At 38.7% G+C, this 12,273-nt stretch overlaps 1 protein-coding gene across 4 annotated transcripts in view; it reads right to left on the minus strand.

Moving 5' to 3' along the window:
• The window catches only part of MAP3K2 (mitogen-activated protein kinase kinase kinase 2), a 65,914-nt gene that overhangs the window by 36,760 nt on the left and 16,881 nt on the right, over positions 1-12,273 (minus strand). Inside the window, exon 1 of one of the 4 annotated variants that reach the window (XM_081143052.1) lies at positions 10,056-10,248. The exons of the other annotated variants lie outside the window; for them this stretch is intronic. The gene's annotated coding sequence lies outside the window, so the exon portion shown is untranslated. Of the gene's footprint in view, positions 1-10,055; positions 10,249-12,273 lie in introns of those variants that run through there. 4 annotated transcript variants of the gene reach the window in all.

Here is a 12,273-nt window from a genome sequence, read left to right on the forward strand (position 1 = left end):
TAAGAAATAATAGCCAAAAATTTCCCAAATATGATGAAAACCTATGTGTACATTCCAGAAGCTCAAAAAACTCGAAGCAGGAAAAAATCAAAGCGGTCCAAACCTAGAAACGCCATCATCAAACTGTTGAAAGACAAAGAATCTTAAGAGCAGCAACAGAGAAGAAAATCATCATGTACAAGAGATGCTCACCTGATTTCTAACTGGTAACCTAGGAGACCAGAAGGCAAGAGAGTGACATTTGAAATGCTAAAAGACTGTCAATCAAGAATTCTATATCCAGCAAAATCATCCTGCAAAACTGAAGTCAATATTAAGACATTCCAAGATAAACAAGCACAAAGAAGTCATTACAATCAGACCTGCCATACAAGAAATACAGAAGTCCTTCTGGCTGAAATGAAAGGATACTAGAGAGGAAATCCAATCCACAGGCAAAAAGAACACCAGTAAGGATAATTATATAAGTATAAATAAAAGACGGAATAAGCATACCTTTTGTTTCTAACTCTTCATTTCTCCTGACTGTGGTAGGTACAAAACCAGTCCACCCCAAAGATGTCCATGCCCCAATTCCTAGAATCTCTGCTTATCAATTTACGTAAGAAAAGGGACTTTAAAAATATGATAAGTTAAGAAACTTTAGATGGGAAGGTTATCCTGGATTATTTGGTTGGATCCCACATAATCATGGCTGTCCTTATAAATCACAGGAACAAGCAAGAAAGTGAGTGTCAGAGTAATGCTGCATGAGAAAGGCTTGACTAGACATTGTTAGCTTTGCAGGCGGAATGGGGTGGCCATGAGTAGATGAATGCAGGAAGCTTCTAGAAAGTGGAAAATGGATTCTCCTCTAGAACCTTCAGAAGGAACACAGCAATGCTGACACTTTGATTTTAACCCAGTGAAACTCATTTCCGACTTCTTACTTCCAAAACTGTAACATAGTGAGCTTAAGTTGTTTTAAGCCACCAAATCTGTGGGAATCTGTTACACCTACACGTAGGGAGTATTCAAGACCGCCCCAGTTTCAATGAATTGCTAGAGGGATTTCACAGGATTCAACAATATTAGGCACTGCTCAGATAGACAACCTCTACCTAGCACATACCAAAATTTCAGATTCCCAGGATAAAAGCAGGTGTTCAGCATAAACTATATTGTTCATAAGCAACTTAGGTACAGTAAGCCATTCTTATCAGTTAGGCAAGGTGGGAACCCTTCTGAAATCCAAGTTCTCATATGTCAGCCAAGGATGGACCTCATAAGTAGTTCATTCTAAGATAAGCAGTGAGGCTTGCTATATTAACTCTTCTACACAAGCAGCAACAGGAAACTAATACACAAATTTAAAGAAAATGCATAAAGCAATAATCATGTGCAGTTGGGGCACACAATATATAAAGATATAATTTGTACAACAATAACAGCACACAGGAAAGGTGAGAGATGAAGTTTTACAAAAGAAAAATGTTTGTATACCACTGTAATTAAGTTGATATTAACTCAAACTACATTGTTTTAGTTGAGATATTAATTTTAATCCCAATGTAAACCATTAAAAAATAAATTTAAAAAAATAGTAAAAGAAATGAGAATTAAAATAGCACACTAAAAATATCTAACACAAAAGACAGCAATAATAAAAAAATGAGGAACAAAAAGACACAATACACATAAAACACAAATATAAAATGGCAGATGTAATCCTACCTTATGTGTAATTACATTACATATAAATGGATGAACAAACCAGTTAAAAGCCAGACGTTAACAGAATAGATTTTTAAAAACATAGTCTAACTGTATACTATCTACAACAGAAACATTTTAGATTCAAAGACAAAACAGTCTTAAAGTAAAAGAATGGAAAAGGATATACCATGCAAACAGTGCCAAAAGATAATCAGGAATGGCTACACTAATAGACAAAATAGAATATAGTATACCTGGCCAAGTGGTTCAGTTGGTTGGAGCATTGTCCCATACACCAAAAGGTTTTGGGTTCAATCTCTGACTGGGCCACATAAGGGAGGCATGGTAACTGAATGATGTTTCTCCCCCCCCCCCCCCCCGCTTTAAAATCAATAAAAACATATCCTTGGGGAAGGATTTAAAAAAAAAAGAAAATCCTTTTCTAACCTACTGATAAGATTTAAACTTATAAAGTAGAGTTAAGTATTTGATTAAAATTGGCATAAAATTCTATATAAACTTCTCTTACTGAAAATGTAGACAATTTGGAAACTCATAATTCTCCTCTGGAACACCTAAAAATAAACAATTATTTTATAATTCTTATTTTATTTTTTAAGTTTTAAAAAAATATTAATCCTCACCCAAGGACAGGCTTACTTACTGAGAGAGAGGAAGAGAGAGAGAGAAAAGATCAATGTGAGAGAAATATCAATTGGCAGCCCTCCATACATGCCGCAACGGGGGATCAAACCTGCAACCCACGTATGTGCCCTGACCAGGAATCAAACCAGCAACCTTTCGGTGCAACACTCAACCAACTGAACTACTCTGGCCAGGCATAAACGATTTTTTTAAAAAAAAGAAAATCCACAGAATAAGAGAAAAATTTTGCAAAGCACACATATAATAAGGAACTTATATATAAAATATATAAATAATTCTTACAACTCAATAATAAAAAGATAACTCATTTTTTATGTGCCAAGGATATGAATAGGTATTTCTTAAAATACATGAAATGCATGAAAATATGCTCAACATCACTAGTTAGCAGGGAAATTCAAATCAAAAACACAATGAGATACCACTTCATATACACTGGTATGGTTATTACAAAAACAAACAAAAAACGACAAAAAATCCACATGTGTTAACAAGGGTATAAAGAAATCAGAACCTTTACACACTTCTGGCAGAAATGTAAAATGGATAGAGCCCCTTTGGAAAACAGTCTGGCAGTTCTGTAAAAGGTTAAATGGAGTTACTATATGGCCCAGTAATTCTACCACCCAAGAGAATTGAATACATATGTCCACATAAAAACCTGTACACAAATGTCCATAGCAGCATTTTTCATAATGGCCAAAAAGTGGAAACAACCCAAATGTCCACCAACTGATGAATGGATAAACAAACGTGGTTTATCCACAAAATGGAATATTATTTTGCCATAAAAAGGAACGGACAACAAAAAATACAAAGTGAAAGGAACCAGTCATAAAAGACCACATATTATATAATTTTATTTATGTAAAATGTCCAGCATAGGCAAATACGCAAAGTCACTGAAAGTAAACTAGGGGTGTCCCAAGGCTGGGAAGATAGATGGATAGGAGGTGGGGGAGGAGGGAAAGAGATGGGAAGATTGAGGACTGATGGCCAAAGGGGTCAAAGCATCTTTTTGGTATAATGAAAATGTTCTAAAATGTTCATGACTGCAGTGATGGTTGCATAACTCTGTAAATATTACTAAAAAACACTGAATTATACACTGCAATTGGTGGGTCATATGGTATATAGCTCAATGACAAGGTGCTAGAGTTATGGGGAAAGAAAAATATTTTCTATAAATGGTTGCAGAACAACTGGATACCTCAGTCCTTACTTCATAACATACAAAAGTTAACTCAGACTACATCATAGATCTGAATATAAAAACTAAAACTATAAAACTACTAGAAAAAAAACTTGGTGTCTCTGAGCTTGGCAAAGATTTCATTTTCTTAGTGTCTTCTGAAGAGCAATGGTATAAATTTTTTTTTAAAAACATATCTTTTTATTGATTTCAGAGAAAGGAAAGGAGGGGGAGAGAGAGAGACAGAAACATCAATGATGAGAGAGTCATTGATCGGCTGCCTAGCCCGCAACTCGGGCATGTGCCCTGACGAGGAATTGAACCCTGATCACCTGGATCCTAGGTCGATGCTCAACTGCTGAGCCACGCCCGGCCGGACTAAATTTTTTTTAAAAAAAATGCATTCAACTTCATCAAAATTAGTGACTTAGTCTTCAAAACACACTATGAGGAAAATAAAAATACCAGCCACAGACTAGGAGAAAATACGTACAAAACATATATTTAACAAAGAATTTGTATCTAGAATATGTAAAATACTCTTACAACCCAATTAAAAAATACAAACAACCTAATAAAGAAAAGGGCAGAAGATTCAGGCATACATTTCACCAAAAAGAAAAAGATGTGATGGCAAATAAACACATGAAGAAGCTCATCATCATTGCTCACTATGGAAATGCACATCAAAATCACAATGAGATTCCAAAAGATTGGCCATCCGAAGGTCACTAAGGATGCTATGCAACTAAAATGCTCATACACTGCTGTTGAGAATGTCAAATGTTACAATTACTTTGAAAAACATCCAGCAGTTTCTTTAAAAAAAATAAGCATACTCTTACCATACAATCCAACTATCATGTTCCTTGGTTATTCACCCAAATGTTATGGTATCATGATTTGAAAACTCATGCTCACACAAAAACCTGCACACAGATGTTTAGCAGCTGTATCCGTAATTGCCAAAACTTGGAAGCAAGCAAGATGTCCTTCAATAGGGGAATGGGTAAACAAACCATTCAGACAATGCAATATTACTCAGTGATAAAAACAACAACACTGAGCTATCAAGCCACAAAAAGACATGAAAGAACCTTACATGCATATTTCTAAGTTAAAGAAGCCAATCTACAAAAGCTATATATTATATGATTCCAAGTATATTCTATAAAAGGTAAAACTATAAAGACAGTAAAAAGATCAGTGGGTGCCAGGGGACCAAGGGAGGGAGGGATGAATAGGTGGGCACAGGAGATTTTTGGGGCAAGGAAACTCTTCTGTATGATGCTACATTAATGGGAGAAACATGTCATTATACATTTGTCAAGACCCATAAGCTGTTCAACCCAAAGAGTGAACCCTAATGTAAACTGCAGACTTTAGTTATAGTTAATAATAATGTATCAATATAGGCTCATCAACTGCAAGATGTTAATAATAAAAGAAAGTATGATGGGGTACGAGGGTATGTGGGAACTCTGTACGTTATACCCGATTCTTCTGTAAAACTGAAACTGTTCAAAAAAATAAAGTAAAATTCTCTGCTTTTCACTGTGGGAAAGCAGCAGCGAAAGAAAAGCACACAATGAGATTCCAAAAGAATGGCCATCTGAAGTGTTGGCAAGGATATTATGCAGCTAAAATATTCACACTGCTGGTAAGAATGTCAAATGGTAAAACCACTTTAGAAAATAGTTTGGCAATTTCTTATGACCCACCCATTACACTCCTAGGTATTTACACAAGAAAAATAAGTGCATGTGTCTACACAAATACTTGTACACAAATGTGCATAGCAGCTTTATCATTGTTGCCTAGGGACAAGAGATAAAGGCAATATAGTGATGGGATTACAAAGAGCATAAAGAACTATTTGAGGTAGTGAATGTTTACTATCTTGATAAAGGGATTATTTCACTGGTATATACATGTCAAAATTTACCAAATTACAAACTTTAAATGTGCATTTTATGTCAATTATCTCAATCAAGCTACATAATTTTTTTGCACATATGGAGGGCAAACCATATGTCCCAATTTGCACATGAACAACTACAACTAGATTATAAATTTCTTAAAGGCTTATTTTACTGATTCCCTTTGGCTAAGATTTTCAATAACTGATTAGTTATTGAAAGTGAAATTTTAAAATTAAAATAGTAAGAAAAAAGAAAACCAATATAAATACTTCCATTCAAAAACCAATTATATAGTCTCTAACCACAATAAAAAAATCATTACTAATAAAACATCCATATAGCCTTTTATGTCTGATTATATGGCAGAAAACAGAGTAAAATATTATCTTCAAAATTCTGAGGGAAAAATAACCACCAATCTAGATTTCATACATAACTAAAATAGTCAAGAACAAGAGATTTCCAACAGAAATCTTAAGTTATCTCCAACAGATACTTAGCTGAGGAACTTCCAAAAAAATATACTTCAAAAAGAAGGGAAGTGATTCCAAGAAAACAAAAGCCAGCAAGCAGATGGTGAACATGGTAACCTCAACAAGTACTAACTGTTTAAAACAAGAATAAAATGCTTAACTGGGGAAGTGGAAGGAACAAGGTAAGATTGTAGCACAGAACAACTGTGACAACATGAGTGATTGAGCTATTCTCCCATACTCGCCTTCTTCTGGAAGCCCGTCCGTGTCCCTCCACCACCACCACCTCCTCCAACCCCCCATCTGATTACCAAGTGTCACCGGGTTAGCCAAGTATGGTCCCACACCCTAGGCCACAACTGACTGAGGGTCCAGAGGTGGGTCCAAGCAGGAGCAAACAGACAATCTCTAAAAATTACAAATAGATTACCAAAAGCAAAGAGTAGGTGTCAACCGGTATTGAGCTGTGCCAGTGGAGAGCTGCATGCCTTGCTGATACCACCTTCTATCTCTGCTCTGTCTGAAATGCTTCCTCCCTTTTTCTACGTGTCCAAACCCTTTTATGGACCCAGCTTATGCCTTCCCTATCCCCCTACATGGTCAGCTTTTCCTCTAAAATGAAAGAAGTGGAAAATAATATCCTCTGTGGACTGTCCATGTGCTGGGTGCTTCATATATTATTACCACCTAACCTCAACCACACTGGAGTGACAGCTCCTGCTCTCTCCATTCTTCATGGCGTCATCTTTCTTAAAGGATATTACTCATATAATAGCTTCACTAACTATTCTATATGTTTACATGTGTTCTCTGCAGCTAGACTACAAGTTCTCAAATATAGAAACTGTATCTTCTACTTTATCTTATCTCTATCCATCTCTCTTCCCTCCACTGGTCCCCTTCCCTTTCAAAGTACACCCTATTTCTCAATCCCTTCTCATTACTACTACAATTACTACTATAATAAAAGCTAATATTTATGATAGTTTTCACAGTGTTGGCACTCTGCTAAATGCTTTACAAACATTTTGTTTAATCCTCATAACAATCCCATAAGGTAGATATTATCTCCCCACTTCACACAGGAGGGAAAAAGCTTGGAGAATTTAAAGAGCTTGCTTTCTCACAGTAGGATGACCCTAGCTCTATAAAATATCACTGTTGACTCCACAACTACCACATCCCCCACAGCGATCCCCCATCCAATCTTTATATGCTGTGGCAGTTTACACAGTACTCAACTTGGGTAAGTTCAAACTACATTTCCCAGAATCCTCTTCCCATATGATTTGAGGTCACACTTGGCAAAAAAAGAAATTACTACCTAAAGGTCATGGCTAGACAGAGGCAGAGCTGTCAGAGTTCACAGTCTCTGCTCTCCCCTGCTCTACATGCAGCTCTTTGGCCAACCCTGCTGGCCAAATAGCACCCTCAGGCCCACCACCAAACCCTGGCAGGAGACCATAGAAGAGGAACTATGCAGAGGCAATAGCTTTCCATGAGCTTTCCACCAGCTCTTCTGCATGGTCCCAAATCCAACAGCTGGGCACACCTGGCTTCTCAGATTCACCTGCAAACTCGGACTTAACCCATGCACCCCTGCTTTGGGAAGGATGATGAGGGACTGACCTGACACCGCCCCTTTACAGACTCCAATTTCCAAATTTCTTCCATAAGTGTGTAAGGCTTGACCCCTTTCATAAATCCCTTACTTCATATCATAGCAGTTCAGCTTCCCTGAATGAACCCTAACTAATGCAACCACTCAAGCCTTCTCCAAATCTGCTGACCAAGAAATCTCTGCAGCTTTCCCTTCTGAGATCTTTCCATATAACCAAATCTAAGAACTAGGCCCTTTCAGCCTCCAGTTAAGCCTTACTTGACCAGTTCTGCACTACCCATCTTGCTTCCAAACAGGCTGAAGTATCCCGCGTTCTAAAGAAGCCGTGTCTCCCTACTTGGCCTTCCCATTTGCAAAAAAGCAAGATTTAAATTAAAACAAAAAAACACTAGGGTGGGGATCAGATGAGCCAATGGCAATACCAACTTACTAACTAGAATGAAGTAAGCTAGGAACACAGCCTACTTCTACGCACTTGTGAGAGGTGTGAAGGTGGAGAAAAAGAAAACAAGGAACCGGAAGATTCCGAGGAAAAAAATATGTGTTAATATGTGTTTTATCCCAAATGTGTTTTTCATTGGGAAGCAGGGAGGCTTCTTTTTAATGCAACCATTGTGGCCTATCCAAGTATATTCCTAGATCATTTTAAAATTTCTAGTGGGCATTAAAGACTGCGGGTACAATTTTTCCAGTAATTTCTTTTCTTTTCCAGAAAGATATTCCCTCTCTTTTTGGCTAAAGTATTTCAAAAACCATATTTCATTAACCTTGGGTCTCTTTTCTTTCTTTTTTTTTTTTTATATGTCTTTATTGATTTCAGAGAGAGGAAGGGAGAGAGGGAAAGAGATAGAAACATCAATGATGAGTCATTGATCAGCTGCCCCAACTGGGGATCACAACTTGGGCATATGCCCTGACCAGGAATCAAACCGTGACCTCCTGGTTCATAGGTTGACGCTCAACCACTGAGCCATGCCGGTGAGCTTGGGTCCCCTTTCATATCCTGAGAATAACTCAGTTCTTCTCTGTATTTTCCAAAGCTCAATACTTACTATCCTGGATTTTATCCCTGAACTATCCCACAGGTGATTCTGATTTCTCTCACATCAGTACTAAAGTTATTCACTCTTTGAACAAGTACTTACTGACAGCCTACTATATGTCAAACACAATTCAGTGCAAGGTATCTGGTTATAAAATACCTTTAATTAAGTAAGAGGTCTCATCCTGACAATTTAATTGCATTTAAACCAAGCTATTTATCTTCCTAATGCTGCTCTATCACAAATCCTCCCTGGACTACTGTCATTTTAACAACTTCCCAAGCAAGAAAAATTAAATCTCTTTTGACTCTATTATTTTCTATTAAGTGGTGGGTCTCATGGAATCACAGGCTAGACAGGTCTTTAAGAAATCACCGCCCGGCCGGGCGTGGCTCAGCGGTTGAGAGTCGACCTAGGATTCAGGCGATCAGGGTTCGATTCCCGGTCAGGGCACATGCCCAGGTTGTGGGCTCAATCAGTGACTCTCTCATCATTGATGTTTCTGTCTCTCTCTCTCCCTCTCCTTTCCTCTCTCTGAAATCAATAAAGATATAAAATAAAAAATAAAAAAGAAATCACCTACGGCAACTTTTCAAATTTAGAAATGTTAAAGTCACTCTGTCACAGTCTATTTCTAATTAATGGCAGATTTAAGACTGAACTCAGGCTTCCTACCTACCATCAGTGTTCAACAAACAGAATGGAATACAGTTTGTGGTACTCACTTCAGGAAAACTCTAGGTAAGAAAACCCTCGGGACATCCCTGAGAAAAACCTTCCAACCCTAAGGCTCTAACAGTCCATGACTATGGGACATAACTTTCTGATGCTGATTAATAAACATTACATGACCTCAGAGCACATAACTAATCTACCCTTTCTCAAGTCATGGGCAGGATTTATATAGGCAGGGACCTGGTGGTCTGTGAGTGAAGTCATTAGAATGCAACCACGCACTGCTCACAGACTGGCTGGTTAGCACTGCACTCTCTCAAAGCAAATTTTTATCAACACTACGGGTACCTTCTCCTTTGTTTGTTTCCTTACAGTGTCTGAGCTAGATAGATGTTTTGTAAATATTGTATGACACACTGTTCTTAAACATTGTAAGTCATAGTACGCAATGCAATTATTAATTTTAAAAAGGAGTCAACAGGCTACTTAAAAACACCTAAACTGATTTAAAAATACATTAAAGCCACCATATAAATCTCTCCTTAAACTGAATCAGAGGGCACTGGTCTGATTTCCTTATATTAAAACCAACAAAATATTTTGGATTAAAACTCCACAAATACCATTAAAAAGTAGCCAAGTTGGCCAAAGTTAGAGTAATCACAAACTTATCAAACAATGATAATGAAGTATCTTTAAGTCACAAATCTAAAATAAAATACAACTTGGTAACATTTAATAATAGCACAGAAACAATTAAAAACTGACTTTAGTCCAGCTGGTGGCGTGGCTCAGCAGTTGAACATCAGCTTAGGATCCAGGAGATCGAGGTTAGATTCCCAGTCAAGGCACAAGTCCAGGTTGTGGGCTCGATCCCCAGCAGAGGGCACGCAGGAGGCAGCAGATCAATGACTCTCTCTCACTGATTTTTCTCTTCCTCTCTGCCTCTCCCTTCCTCTCTCTGAAATCAATAAAGATATATTAAAACAAACACAAAAAAACTGACTTTATCTTGGACTGCATATCTGTTCCCAAAGGCTTATAAAAAATAATCAGTATTGCCCTAGCCAGTTTGGCTCAGCGGTTAGACCATCAACCTGCGGAATGAAGGGTCTCGGGTTCAATTCTGGCCAAGGGCACAAACCTGGGTTGCAGGCTCAATCCCTGGTCCCAGTCGGGGCACATGTGGGAGGCAATCGATGTGTCTCTCTCACATCGATGTTTCTGCCTCTCTCTCCCTTCCACTCTCTGAAACGCAATGGAAAAAATATCATCAGGTGAGCATTAAAAAAAATAATAATCAGTATCAACTCGCACTTTTGTCGCTGTCTCCTATTAGTTTTCAAAAATAATTCTGAAAATCTTTTCCACAGCATTGCCACTGTGGTAGGGCTGTTCACATATACAGCTGGCCCTTGAATGACACGAGTCTGAAAAGTGCAGGTCCACTTACAGGTATCTTCTCAATAAACCCCTGTACTGTTTTCAGTCTGCAGATGCAGAAGGCCAGCTGTGTGCACTGTTCTAAGCCATTTTATATGGGGGCACTTAAGCATCTCCGTTTTGGTATCCAAGGGGGGTACTGCAACCAATCCCCTGCAGATTCTGAGGGACAACTAAGTTTTGAGGGTCAAGTTACACATGGATTTTCAACTGGATGGGTTAGCATCCCTGACACCCGTGTTTTCTCCTTCTGAGCACAAGGATATGTTGAACCTCCCCACCCATTTAACTCAGATACAGACAACAGACTTCCTTTGGCCAATACACGTGGTGGCGAGTGTAGTGAATGTTTCTTCCAGGTAAAATCAAAGCCATGAAGCGCTGTGACATTCTACTCTTCCCCTCCCTGTGCCTTGTGAGAGACATTTGGTCTTTGTCCCCGTGTCTGGCACAGAGCTTCTAAAATCCTTAAAGTTTCCTAAGCAGTAACAACACATAGGTGTCTTGATATTCAAAACAAATCCCTTCAGACCACACTTGAGTTTATATTAATGAGATGACTACTGACAAGCACCTAGAGATGGAGGCTGGTAGCCAGGGGAACCAACCAGGTAATTAGATGGCTAGAACCCCATTCCCTGGCCTCTGGGAAGGAGAGAGACTGGAAATTAAGTTTGGGTGCTAACGGGTGATGATGGAATCAGTCATGCCTCGGTAATAAAGCCTCCATTTCAGGGGTTGTTTTATTTTTATTTTTTTAGAGAGAGAGGAAGGGAAAGGAGAGAAAGGAGGGAGAAAGAGAGGGAGGGAGAGAGAGAGAGAACATCAATGTGAGAAACACGGATTGATTGCCTCCCATACTTGCCCCGACCAGGGATCAAACCCACAACCTTTTGGTGTTTGGGAGGACACTCCAACCAACTGAGCCACACCAGCAGGGCTCAATGAGGGTTTTTAACCCAACAGGATAGGTTTAGAGACCTTCTGGGCTGGCAGACAACTGGAGGTGCTGAAAGAGGAGCTCACTTAGACAGAACATGGAAGCTCCACTCCCCACTTTCCCCATGTCCTGCCCTATGCATCTCTTCCACCTGGCAGTTCCTCAGTTACACCCTTTTATGACAGACTGGAAATCTATTAAGTGTTTCCTGAAATCTGTGAGCCATTCTAGTAAATTAATCAAACCGGAGAAGGGGTGATGGGAGTTTCCAATTACCTGGCCTTAGAAGTCTCGTAAGACTTAACTTGTGTGATCTGACACTATCTCCAGGTAGACAGTGTAAGAATTTAAACTGTGCCACACCCATCTGGTATTGAAGAATTTGTGTGTGGAAAGCCACACACACACGTATTTGGTGACCCAAAGTGTGAGAAGCATTCAGTGCAATATAAAAAAATTTTTTTTCTTTACACCTGGCAATCAGTTGTTCCAGATAATGGCTGCTCCCAAGTGAGGTCCCAAGTGAGGTCCCAAAGTGAGGATCCAAAGTGGGACCTAAAGTAAATATGACAATACTGAGTGGAAACCACCAAATTGATCTTC

The sequence above is a fragment of the Miniopterus schreibersii genome (genome assembly GCF_964146895.1).
Source record: "Miniopterus schreibersii genome assembly, chromosome: 7".
Taxonomy (NCBI): domain Eukaryota; kingdom Metazoa; phylum Chordata; class Mammalia; order Chiroptera; family Miniopteridae; genus Miniopterus; species Miniopterus schreibersii.